Consider the following 14,024-nt stretch of genomic DNA (forward strand, 5'->3'; position numbering starts at 1 on the left):
CCCCACATTGGGCTCTGTGCTGACAGCTCNCATTAAAAAAAAACAACAACCCATCAATAGTTCCTATGGCCTGCAGGAGAAAGCTTAAATCTTTGCTTCTAACTGGGCCCTTGCTTGCAGTTTTGGCCTAATCCTCTACCTGGCCCCCTAGAAATGCTGAATTTCTGGCATTCTCCTCCCTCCTCAAGCTTGTTTGCTCACGCCTCAATGTCTCTGCCCATGCTGTTCCCTCTGCTTAGATCGCCATTCCCTCCCCACTGCATCTGACTAGACTTCATTCCTCCTTTACTTCTTAACTCAGCTCAAAGCCTTCTCTAACCTCCAGATGCAGCCTAGCTCCTTTTTTATCTGCACTAAAGAGAGAGCATCCACAGGAGACAGTGATACCTACTGTATCACAACAAAATTTATTTGGACCCTGCTACTAGACCGCACACTCCTTTAAGACAGGGGCTTTGTTTATTGGCATCTACTATTTGCTGGAGTGTCTCAGCTAACGCTCCCTCCATATACATGGAAGAAATGTGTAACAAGTCCTTGGTTGTTTTAAAAATACAGGCTGGAGAATTGGCTTGAACAAAAAAATAGTAATATTACCTGACTCTGATATATGAAGAGATCATGTCGTACTATTCTGTTTTTGGAAAGTCACTTTTCAGTTGAATAATTTGATTTCACTTTAAGAAAAATTTAGAGAAAGAGAGAGAGAGCATGCAAGCTGGGAAGGGACAGAAGAAAGGGAGAGATAAAAATCCCAAGCAGGCTCTGCATCATCAGTGGAGAGCCCAGTGCAGGATCTAAACCCACGAACCGCAAGACCGTGGCCTAAGCCAAAATCAAGAGTCAGACGCCCAACCAACTGAGTCACCCAAGCACCTCCAAGTTATATTCTTTTTTAAAAACCATTGATGATTTTATTGATAAAGATAATGTTAATTGATAAAGAATGGAAGCCAAAGGTATACTTCTGAAACTATGAACTTTAAATTTTATTTACTCAGCACTGATTTTAGGTGAGAGATTAAGTAAAATTAGTGATGTAAGCCAAATGATGCAGGAACAAATTCAGTGTACATAATGCTCTTGACGGCATCAAAGGAATTAAGAAATTCTTTGAAGAAAACCAAAGATTATGTTAATCAAACACTGGTCACTGATGCTACACAAATTGCAGAACCTCTTGATTTTGACAACAGCTTTTCTCCCTTAAAAATAAATAAGTAAGTAAAAAGGAGGAAGATCCTCAACTGAAAAATCTCATGACCTGGAAGTTACATTATTAAGAAGCAACAATGCTACAAGAAGGCAAAAAAGAAAGAAAAGAAAAGAAATGGAAGACATACAGCTTAGCGAGGAAGAAACAGGACTCTATTTGCAGAAAAAATAATGGCAACACCAAATGTTGGGGAGGCTGCACAGGCATTGGGTTGCTGGTGGGAATGTAAAATTAAAATAAAAGTTTGGCAATTTCTTTAAAATTAAAAATACAATTACCACATGGCCCAGCAATTACGTTCTTGGGCATTTATTGAAAAGAAATTAAAACTTATATTGACACAAAATCTGTGCGTGAAAGTTCATAGCAGCTTGATTCCTAAGAGCTCCAAACTGAAGACAACCCAGATGTCTTCCGACAGGTTAATGGCTGAAGAAATGGTGGCACATCCAGATCAGGAGATACTGCTCAGCAAGAAAAGGGAACCAACTACTGATGCAGGCAACCGTTTAGATGAATCTCCAGGAAATTATGCTTAGAGGGAAAGAGCCAGTACCGCAAGGTTACTTACTGTATGTCTCCACTTATGTAACATTTTTGAAAAGACAAAATTTTAGCAATGGAGCATAGATTTGTGTTTGTTTGCCTGGGGCTCAGGACAAGGGAGGAGAAGGAAGGAGTTGAGTATGATTATAAGAGGGCCACATGAGGGGCGCCTGGGTGGCTTAGTCGGTTAAGCGTCTGACTTTCGCTTAGGTCATGATCTCGCGGTTCGTGGGTTCGAGCCCCGCGCCGGGCTCTGTGCTGACTGCCGGCTCAGAGCGTGGAGCCTGCTTCAGTCTGTGACTCCCTCTCTCTCTGACCCTCCCCTGCTCACGCTGTCTCTCTCTCTCTCTCCTAGAAATAAATAAAACATTAAAAAAAAAAAAGAGGGCCACATGAGAGATGCTGGTGGTGATGGAACTGTCCTGTGTCTTGACTGTGGCTGTGAATACGAATCTGCACATGTGATAAAATTATGTAGAGCTGAATATACATAAAAGCTGTACAAGGCAAAAACAGCAGTACAAGGAATTATATCTTAGAACTGTATGTGCATCTACAACTATCTTTAAAAAGCTCAATTAAAAAAAAAAAAAAGAAAGATGCAGGGGCACCTGAGTGACTCAGTCCATTAAGTGTCTGACTCCTGATTTCAGCTCAGGTCATGATCTTAGAGTTCTTGAGTTGGATCCCTGTATCAGGGTCCACGCTCACAGTGTGGGGCCTGCTTGGGATTCATTCTCTCTTCCTCTCTTTCTCTTTGAATAAATATATAAAATAAACTTTAAAAAAAAAAAAGCAAGATGCAGAACAACGTGTATAGCATGCTATCATTTTTGTAAAACTGGGGGATCTCAATTTGTAGATATGCTTATCTTTGCATAGACTATTTCTGGAAAGATAGTCATAAAAATGTTAACTGGTTTCTTCTAGGAAGGACACATGGGAACTGAGGGTCAGGGGAGAAGAGAGACCTACTTTTGATTGTATAGTCTTTTGCACAGTTTGATATTTTAAACCTGTGCATGTATTACTTTTACATTAAAAACCACAAGAAATTTAAAAATAAAGCAAGTTAGAATATTAAATATATACTTCTGTAGTGAAAGCAAAGAAAGATGAACACTTATCAGCCATTACTTTACATATTATAAAGAACCTAGGCCCCTTTTAATGGGGGAAATAAGGAATTTTAAAAAAATTAATTAACTTATTTTTAAATTTACATCAAAGTTAGTTAGCATATAGTGCAACAATGATTTCAGGAGTAGATTCCTTAGTGGCCCTCACCCACGTAGCCCATCCCCCCTCCCACAACCCCTCTGGCAACCCTTTGTTTGTTCTGGATATTTAGGAGTCTCTTATGTTTTGTCCTCCTCCCTGTTTTTTATACTATTTTTGCTTCCCTTCTCTTATGTTCATCCGTTTTGTGTCTTAAAGTCCTCATATGAGTGAAGTCACATGATATTTGTCTTTCTCTGACTAATTTCGCTTAGCACAATACCCTTCAGTTCCATCTATATAGTTGCAAATGGCAGGATTTCATTCTTTTTGATTGCCAAGTAATACTCCATTGTGTATATATACTACATCTTTTTTATCCATTCATCCATTAATGGACATTTGGGCTCTTAACATAATTTGGCTATTGTTGATAGTGCCGCTATAAACATTGGGGTGCATGTGCCCATTCAAAATAGCACATCTGTATCCCTTGGATAAATACCTAGTAGTGCAATTGCTGAATCATAGGGTAGTTCTATTTTTAATTTTTTAAGGAACTTCCATACTGTTTTCCACAGTGGCTGCACCAGTTTGCATTCCCACCAGCAGTGCAAAAGAGATCCTCTGTCTCCTCATCCTCGCCAGCATCTGTTGTTGCCTGAGTTGCTAATGTTAGCCATTCTGACAGGTGTGAGGTGGTATCTCATTGTGGTTTTGATTTGTATTTCCCTGATGATGAGTGATGTTGAGCATTTTTTCATGTGTCAGTTGGCCATCTGGATGCCTTCTTTGGAGAAGTGTCTATTCGTGTCTTTTGCCCAATTCTTCACTGGATTATTTGTTTTGTGGGTATTGAGTTTGATAAGTTCTTTATAGATTTTGGATACTAAACTCTTTATTAGATATGTCATTTGCAAATATCTTCTTCCATTCCATTGGTTGTCTTTTAGTTTTGCTGATTGTTTCCTTCATTGTGCAGAAGATTTTATTTTGATGAGATCCCAATAGTTCATTTTTGCTTTTGTTTCTTTGCCTCCAGAGATGTGTTACATAAGAAGTTGCTGTAGCAGAGGTCTAAGAGGTTTTTGATGGCTTCCTGTCTTACATTTAGGTCTTTCATCCATTTTGAGTTTATTTTTTGTGTGTGGTGTTATAAAATGGTCCTGGTTCATTTTTCTGCATGTCGCTGTCCAGTTTTCCCAGCACTATTTGCTGAAGCGACTGTCTTTATTCTCCTGGATATTCTTTCCTGCTTTGTCAAAGGTTCGTTGGCCATACGTTTGTGGGTCCAATTCTGGGTTCTCTGTTCTATTCCACTGATCTGAGTGTCTGTCTTTGTGCCAGTACCCTACTGTCTTTATGATTATAGCTTTATAATACACCTTGAAGTCCAGGACTGTGATGCCTCCAGCTTTGGTTTTCTTTTTCAAGACTGCTTTGGCTATTCGGGGTCTTTGCTGGCTCTATATAGATTTTAGAATTGTTTCTTCTAGCTCTGTGAAGAATGCTGGTGTTATTTTGATGGGGATATCGGGAAATAAGGACTTTTATTGGATGGAGGGGGTAAGCTCCAACAGCATGTACCTCTGTCAGAAGGCCACTTGTGTCTCTTAATTTATAAGTTCAGAGTGGGAGTGGGGGGGTCACTGCACCACCCCCCATCCTGACAAAAGCACCGTTTGCCAACATTCTGCTGCTGGCTGTAAAGATAATCCTGTGACTCCACTTTAAGCCACCATGGTTCAGCCCCAGGGGAGGCTTTTATCCTCTGAAATATCATTACACATAATTTAACATTTAAAATCAATCATCAGTCCCAGCTATGTAGGCGTTCTTATGTATTAACATGTTGAGTTGGAAGGTGTGTTGAAGGTGAAGAAGGCCCACGCTTCCAGAAGGAACCAGAAACGCCCCTCTGACAATTCTGATCCCTTGTAGTGAAGCTGCTTATGGCTGTTTGATCCTTAGAAATAAGACCAGGTGTCTGTTTACTCAGTTTATGATGATCAATACCACATTATCACTACTGAATTCTTTTAATTTTTTTTATCACTAACCATGTTCATCTAATATTTTGTTGGTGAAACTTTTTTTTTAGTAGAGGAGATAAAGATTTCTATTTATCAAAAACAGAAAAATCAGCTGAGCAGTCTGTAAAAATATGCTAAAAAAAATTCCTGCATCCCACACTACCTGTAGACAAAAAGCCAGTATTGCACTTATGAAATTTAAAATGTGAGATTTAGGGGGGCCTGGGCGGCTCAGTCGGTTGAGCGTCCATCTCTTGGATATCAGCTCAGGTCGTGATCCCAGGTGCGTGGGCTCCATGCTGAGTGTAGGTAGAATCTGCTTGATATTCTCTCTCTCTCTCTCTCTCTCTCTCCTTCTGTCCCTCGTCCTCCCTCCCCCCTTTCTAAAATAAATTTAAAAAAGAAAAAAAGAAAATGTGAGATTTAAAGTATAAATAGTATGATTTGATTGAAGGAAGAGCAGAGCAAGTACTTATTTCTTAAAAACTTCTCTTTCCCTTCCCCCATCTCCCAGGCCATCAAAGATCTAAAATATTTCAGACCCAAAAGATACTCAGATCAGTCAGTGTTTAACAGCTGGGAAACCAATGCAAACAGAACATTACACCTCCCCAGAACCTACGGTTCCCATTTTTACCACACAACAAGCCACGTTACAGACCGTGAAAAACAGAAGCCCTTGTTGGTTATACTGACAGTAATACCAAAGGACATGTTTCATGCCAGGAACTGAGCATTCAGTTTTCACACTGCACAACCAATGCCCTGGGGAAAAATATGTAGAAAAGTGATGACTTTGGCAGCTACTTGTCTAAGAAAGAATGCACAGAAACACAGGAAGAAACCGATCTGAGATTTACTGGAAACGCATGGGTTTAGTAGTTTCTTGTTAATAGAAAACCCTCTCAGCTTTATAAGAGTTAGATCTTTGATGTACTTTATTTGTAAGTAAGGCCAGGTTTAAGTAAAACCAAATCCTGTAGTATGAATGTGTGAGAGAGAGTTATCCCTGGTGTCCCTTTGGACACGGATGCTGTCACTGAGGCCTGGACACTCTGCTCGAGGCCTCTGAGAGCCACCTCTCTTTAGCCTGCTCGGTCCCCCGAGGCTGTGTGGGAGGGACCACCTTTTCTAGAAGACCAAAATCATGTTCTGAGCGGGCAGAGCGCCACAGGTGGTGACGCTCCCACTGGTTGTGCTGAGGTCCTGGCTTCCCGTGTGTTGCCTGGGTTCCTGTCTTGGGGGGGGCGGGGTTCACAACCCAGTTTGTCTGGGACTGAGGGGTTTCTTGGGACATAGGACTTTTAGTGGTAAAACTAAACACTAAAGACTAACGACCTAAACATAAGACTGGAAACTGTAAAACTCCTAGATGAAAACATGAGGGAAAGCTTCACTGGTCTTGGCAACGATTTCATGATATGACACCAAAATCTTGGGCAACAAAAGCAAAAATAGACAAGTAGGGCTACATCAAACTAAAAGGCTTCTGCACAGCAAAGGAAACAATCCACAGAAGGAAATGGCAAGCCACGGGATGGGACAAAATATATGCAAACCACATGAGAACCTCAAAGGGACATCACCTCACGCCGGTTAGAATGGCTCTTATCAAAAAACCAAAAGGGTAATGAGTGTTGGTGTAAAAGTTGGAACACTCGCGCACTGTTGGCTGGGGTACAAAATGGTGCAGCTGCTGTGGAAAACTGTATGGAGGTTCCTCAAAAACTTAAAAATAGAACTACCATATGATCCAGCAATTCCATTGCTGGGTATATATCCAAAAGAATTTAAATCAGGATCTTGAAGAGATAATCTGCACTCCCATGTTCACTATAGCCAAGATATGGAATTTCATTATTCATGACAGCCAAGAGATGGAAACAACCCCAATGTTCATCAACAGATAAATGTACAGAGAAAGCGAGCTACATACATGCAATGGAATACTATTCAGCCTTTAAAAAGGAAGAAAAGCCTGCAATTTGCAACAACATGGATGGACCTGGGAGACTTTATGCTAAGTGAAATAAGTCATCACAGAAGGACAAATACTATATGATTTCACTTAGACGAGTATATAAAATAGTCAAACTTACAGAAGCAATAAACAGCATGGTGACTGTCAGGGAATAGGGAGGTGGGATTATAAGAAGTTGTTGTTCAAAGGGTATAAGGTTACAGTTATACAAAATGAGAAAGTTCTAGAGATCTATTGTACAACAGTGTGCCTATAGTTAATAATATGATAGGGTAGATCTCATGTTGAATATTCTTTTTTTTAATTTTTATAAATTTTTTAAAATTTATTTTTGAGAGAGAGAAAGCGAGCGTGAATGGGGAAGGGGCAGAGGGAGAGGGAGACACAGAATCCAAAGCAGGTTCTAGGCTTCGAGCTGTCAGCACAGAGCCCAACTTGGGATTGGAACCCATGAACTGTGAGACCATGACCTGAGCAGAAGCCGGATGCTTAATCAACTGAGCCACTCAGGCATACCTTCAATCCCTATTTTAAGATGAAAATACTAGATTTTCTTTAAAAAAAGTCAGTCCCATTCTCAATAGCCAAAAGGTGGAAGAAACTCACATATTCATCAACAAAATAAATAGATAAACAAAATGTAGTAGGTCATAAAATGGAACACTACCAGCCTTCACCAGGAATGAAATTTGACACCATGTCAAACAACATGGACGAAGTTTGAGGACATTATGCAAAATGAAGTAAGCCACACACAAGAACATACACTGTATGATCCACTATCATGCAGTACCTAGAGTAGTCAGATTTAGAGACATGGAAAGTAGAATGGCGATTGCCAGGGATTTGGGGTCTGAGGAGTTGCTTAATGGGCATGGAGTTTCTGTTAGGGAAGATGAAAAGCTTCTGAAGATGGATGGCAGTGATGGATGCACAACAGTGTGAATATACTTGATACCGCCATGTCACCTCATGTACGCATTGTACACAGAATGTACTCAATGCCAGCGGACATCTACTGGTTAACATGGTAAATTCTCTTACGTATATTTTACCACTATAAAAATTTTTTAGTTAAAAAAAGAACTCTGAGCCAGTGCTAGGCAGACTGGGACAGTGGGCCATCCCTGTCTTGAACCTTTGTGCCTTTCTCCTCCACACCTGTCATATAGTAAATGCATTTTGATTCACCAGCTCACTCAAACCATGGTCCCATAGGTGGAGGATTCCCTGGTCTCAGCCTTTATTGTCTGAAAGGGCAGGTTCAGAAATATCAGATCCCACTTTCCTCCAGTCCAGGATATAGCTGACTGGATAGGTTGACCCTCGGTCCAAACAGAGCAAGACTCATGGTGTGGCCTGAAAAGATGGGCTGGACTGGTCAGATTTCTCCCTTGACCATTTGCACTAACTGACACAAAATGCAGGTGCAGTTGGTTCTGGGCTCTGCAGAGGAGAAACAGGAACAGAATAAGGCAAGAAGGATCTAAGAGGGACCCGTCCTTGAGGCTTGTTGAGTCAGCCTTCTTTGGATTGCCAGAGGATTCTAGTCTCATGATACCCTTCTTGCACTGGAGCTACTTGGACAGGATTTCTTCTCCAATTTCCCAAGAGTCAATTGAACTCACTGAGAAGCCTTCTGTAGTTAGAATCACTTGGTAAAATTGGATTTTATCGGCATAATTATAACAAAAATAAGCCTGGGCAAGTCACATAACCTAGAGCAGTGGTTTTCAACAGGGGGTGATTTTGCTTCTCAGGGGATATTTGCTAATCTTGACAGACATTTCTGGTTGTCAGAACAGGAGGCAGAAAGTGGATAGGTGCACGGGCTTCTAGTGGGTACAGGCCAGGAATTGGCTAAAGATCCTATGATGCACAGGACGGTTGACCACAACAAGGAATTACCTGTCTCAAAATGTCAACTATGATGAGTTTGAAAACTCTGCTGTAGAGGAATGAAGCATTTAAAAAATATATACCAGAATTTATTCAGATCCTAATTTCCTAAATTGAAAGCATTTAAAAGTATTTCCAGGCTCCGAGACAGAGGCAATGGAGGACACGAGTTGTTTTTGCTTGTTAGAATCTATTCGCTATTGATTTGTCCTTAGGGAACTACCCTTCCCTGCTCTCAGTCCATGTGGGTTCTGTGAGGCTAACCCGAATGGCCACAGATCTCAGGCTGGCCAATCAGAATATTGTTACCCTCCCCCCATCCCCACCATCTTCAATAGTGATGGAGGTAAAGAGAGGGCTATGTGACCAAACCAGACCAGTCTAGGGACCAGGAGCATGCTCTTCCAGTGGGGGATGCTGAGGGGGTAACTGAATTGCTGGCCACCTGGAGGGGAGCACCTGTCTAGCCTGGGAGCCCACAGGGACCAGGGACCAGTGAATTGTGAGATGGGCTGAGGCTGGGTTCTTTATAAGGCATTAGATCTAGCTATGCCCAAGCCACCCCCTGCAGTTTTCAGTGACGTGAGCTGGTAGATTCCAATTTTGACTTAGGCTTCTTGAAGTTGGGTTTCTATCACTTGATACTGAGAGGTAAGAGTGGCTCAGATAATATCTCTGTCATAGGTTTAGCAAATCCTATAGGAAGGACTCCTATGGTAACACGTAGAGTGTCTCTATGTGTGTGTATATGTGGGTGTGTCTATGCAAAATTATACATAATATAGATACTATTGGGGCACCTGGGTGGCTCAGTCGGTTAAGCTTCTGACTCTTGATTTTGGCTTGGGTCACAACCTCACGGTCGTGAGACTGAGCCCCATATCGGGCTGTGTGCTGACACTGTGCAGCCTCCTTGGGATTCTGTCTCTCCCTCTCCCTCTTCCCTGCTCTCTCTAAACAAACAAACAAACATTAAAAAACATATAGATGTATTTGGAGTCTTGCTTTATTTTTTTCCCAACAGAAGATCCATATACTTGCTTCCACCCTATTTTAGTCCCTGTTGGTTTCCTCCCCATATTCTCTCTTCTCCCAGCTGAATACAGCCACTAATTATTACCTCAGCCCTTTGTGCCTCAGTTCCCTTCATAATCCCAGCCTATCTTGCTGGGCCCAGTGAACTGAATGTCAGCTCATGCTTACTGACTGCCTACTAGGTGCCACACACAGTGCCACGTACACATACACATGACCTCATCTGATGTGCATAAAAACCCTCCGTGTAGGGACTATTACCCTCTGCATTTTACAGTCAGGAATTTGCTCAAGACGTCACAGTTCATAAGAATCTGACTTAGGATTCAAACTCCAGTTGGTTGGTTCCCACTGTTTACGTCCTTAACTCCTATTCCACACTGCCACATAATTATTTAGAAAGATTGAAAACTGGGGCTCAGTCAGTTAAGCATCTGACTCTCAATTTTGGCTTGGGTTATGTCTCACGTTTGTGAGGTCAGGCCCTGCATCAAGCTCTGTCCTGACTGCTTGGAGCCTGCTTGGGATTATCTGTCTTCGTCTCTCTCTTTCCCTCTCCCACTTGCTTTCTATCTCTCTGCCTCAAAGCATAAATAAATAAACATTAAAATTAAAAAAAGATTAATTACTTGAGCCAGGAAAAAATACTCTATGGAATTGAATCATCACATTTCTGAGACATTTTGTCCTACAAAGATTTAGATGTGAAGAAAGTTACAACTTTTTTGTATCTGTGGATTGGCGTTCATAATCTCAAGGCGTTTTCCAATCAAATATAGGTTCCCAAAATTTCCACAAAAGGAAATGTAACTTTCATAGTTCTGGTCTGATCTTCCAGCTGTATACCTCCATGCAAGCTTTCAAATCACTGTTTGGCAATGCACAGGCAATGCTTAGTACTAACGTGGTCTCACGTGGCTCCGTGCCTGCATTTCTGAGTCACAGCCAGATACCCATAACCGCCAAGGGACATATGCTCTAATAGGGTCTGACTCACTTATAGAAGCTCATTAACTTGATAGGGTTTGATTTTATAAAATTGAAGAGGACTCTCCAACTTTTATTTTTTCATATTTATATATAACAATAATAGGAGCTCAAAATTATCCCTACAGCCTCATGTGACTTTGGCTTAGTCACTGCTTAACTGTTCTCCTTTTGTCTTGAGTGAAATTTCTCAGAAGTGCAGCATACCCTTAGTGGGTGCCAACCATTTGCTCCCCAGTCACTTCTCTACCCCTTGCAGCCCAGCTCTCTGGCTTTTGTTCCCTCCATGTCACTGAACTTAGCCACAATCTTCTAGATCCAATCTTTACAGGTCTTTACAGATCTTACCTGGCTTGGCTTCTATGAGGCATAGTTTGCCACTCCAGTCTTCTTGACATTTTCTCTCCTCTTGATTTCAAGATAGCATGCTCCCTTGGTACCTCTCTTGCCTTTCAGCACTAACTTTTAGTCTCTCTTGCTGGCTGCATTCTTTTCTCCTCTCTTTCCTTCGTAGTCTGAGCACCATTTTCCACAAATGCATCCTCCTCCCCACTGCCCTTTTCCTTCCTACTCTGAGCACCATCTTCCACAAATGCATCTTCCACCCCACTGCCCTGGAAACCTCTCTAATGGAAACCGAATAAATCTTGGGGTCTCCAATGCACATCTCAGCTTGGTGAGGCATTCAAAGAAACACACCCCAGTGACCAAAGGAAATTAAAAACACTTCTGATGTTCTCTCTACATCTTAAAGAACATCAAAAGAGGTCTTATTTTTAATCCTAGACACTGCCTCCCCAAATCTTCTTTCCCTATTATGCAGCTATTTAAAGAGTAAGGTAAATGTATATGCAGTAGCCTGGAAAGCTAAAATGATTAGTATACTCTTAAAAAAAAAAACCCAAAAGTTACAAAGATGTAGGCTACAATTCCATCTATGTTTTCAAAAGGTATATGTGAGCACATATAGGGAAAAGTTCAGCATGAAATGCACAAAACAATAGGTGGTGACTTCAGGGCAAAGTGATGGTAGAGGGAGGGAGGAAGATCAGCAGAGTGGAGGTTTTAGACAGACACAAACACACACACACACACACAAACACACACATTATGGATCATTTACACTATTTTGTGTTAATATTTTAAAAAAATTCTCTGAGAAGCTAGAAGCTTTCCAGAGAAAGATCCAGAACAATGCAAGGATGTCCCCCCTCATTACTCCTTTTCAGCATCATACTGGATATACTAGCTAATATAACAAGATAAGAAAACTGGATCAAAGGGAAGAAAGAAATAAAGTGGTCTCCATTTGCAGCTGACATGATTGTCTATGTAAAAAAATCTGAGGGGTCCTTGGGTGGCTCAGTTGGTTAAGTGTCTGACTCGATTTTGGCTCAGGTCGCAATCTCATGGTTGTGAGATCAAGCCCCAAGGTAAGACTCTGTATTGCGCATGGAGCCTGCTTAAGATTCTCTCCCATTTTTGCATGGAGGAGGGCACTTGTGGGGATGAGCACTGGGTGTTATGTGGAAACCAATTTGACAATAAACTATTTGTAAAAAAAAATTCTCTCCCATTTTTATAAGTAATTAATTCACTACTTGTTGAATACATACTATGTAAAAAAAGAAAGAAAAAAAGAAAAAAAAAAGACAATTCTCTCTTTCCCTCTTCCTCTACCCATCCCCTGCTCTGGCACAAACGCACACACTCTCTCAGGTAAATAAATGAATGAATGAATGAATGAGTGAGTGATATAGGAAATCTGAAACAGTAACCCCCCAAAAAACTCTTGGAGCCAATAAGCAATTTTCATAAGAAAGGCTAATATACAAAAGTCAGTTGCTTTCCTATATATCAGCAATAAACAAGTGGAATTCAAAATTGAAAACATAACACCATTTGCATTACCAATTCTAAAAATTAAATACTTAGGTATAAATCAAGCAAAATATGTACAAGATCAATATAAGAAAAACTACAAAACTCTGATAAAAGGAATCAAAGAAGAACTAAATCAATGCAGATATATTCCACACTCATGGATAGAAAGACTCAATATTGTCAAGATGTTAGTTATTCCCAACTTGACCTATACATTCAATGTAATCCCCATTAAAAATCCTGGCGAGTTATTTTCTGGATATTGACAAAACTGATTCTAAAGTTTTTATGGACAGGTAAAAGACCCATAATAACAAACACAGTATTAAAGGAGATGAACAAAGTCAGAGGACTGACATTGCCTGATTTCCCAGACCTACTATAAAGTTACAGTAATAAAGACAGTTTGATATTGGCAAAAAATAGACAGATCAATGGAATAGAATGGGGAGTCCAGAAATAGACCACATAAAGATATTCAATTAATCTTTGACAAAGGAGCAAAGACAAGACAATGTCGTCAAGATAGTCTTCAATGAATGGTGCTGGAACAAGTAGACATCTACATGCAAAAAATATGAATCAAGACACAGGCCTTACAGCCTTTACAAAAATTAACTTAAAATGGATCACAGAAATGCACAACTATAAAACTCCTAGCAGATAGGAGAACATCTAAATGACCTTGGGCATGGTGATGATGTTTTGGGATACAACAAAGGCATGATCCATGAAAGAATGAATTGATAAGCTGAACCTTATTAAAATAAAAAATTTCTTCTCTGCAAAAGAATTAGAAGGCAAGTCACAGACTGGGAGAAAATACTTCCAAAAGACAAAGACTTGTATCCAAAATATTTAAGAATTCTTAAAACTAGGAAATAAGGCAAAACAACCCAATTTAAAAATAGGCCAGCACCTGACATTTCACCAAAGAAGATATACAAATGGTAAATAAGCATATGAAAAGGTGCTCCACATCATACATCATCAAAAAATGCAAATTAAAATGACAATGAGATACCACCACGCAGTGAATGTAAAAGACTACAAACACCACCAAATGCTGGCAAGGATATGGAACAACAGGAAGTCTCATTCATTACCGGTGGGAATGCAAAATGGGTGCAGCTACTTTGGAAGACAGTTTAGTGTTTCTTATAAAACTTAACATACTCTTACCATATGATCCAGCAATCACAGTCTTTGGTATTTACCCAAAAGA

The sequence above is a fragment of the Crocuta crocuta genome, unplaced genomic scaffold (assembly GCF_008692635.1).
Source record: "Crocuta crocuta isolate KB4526 unplaced genomic scaffold, BGI_CrCroc_1.0 scaffold124, whole genome shotgun sequence".
In the NCBI taxonomy this organism is placed as follows: domain Eukaryota; kingdom Metazoa; phylum Chordata; class Mammalia; order Carnivora; family Hyaenidae; genus Crocuta; species Crocuta crocuta.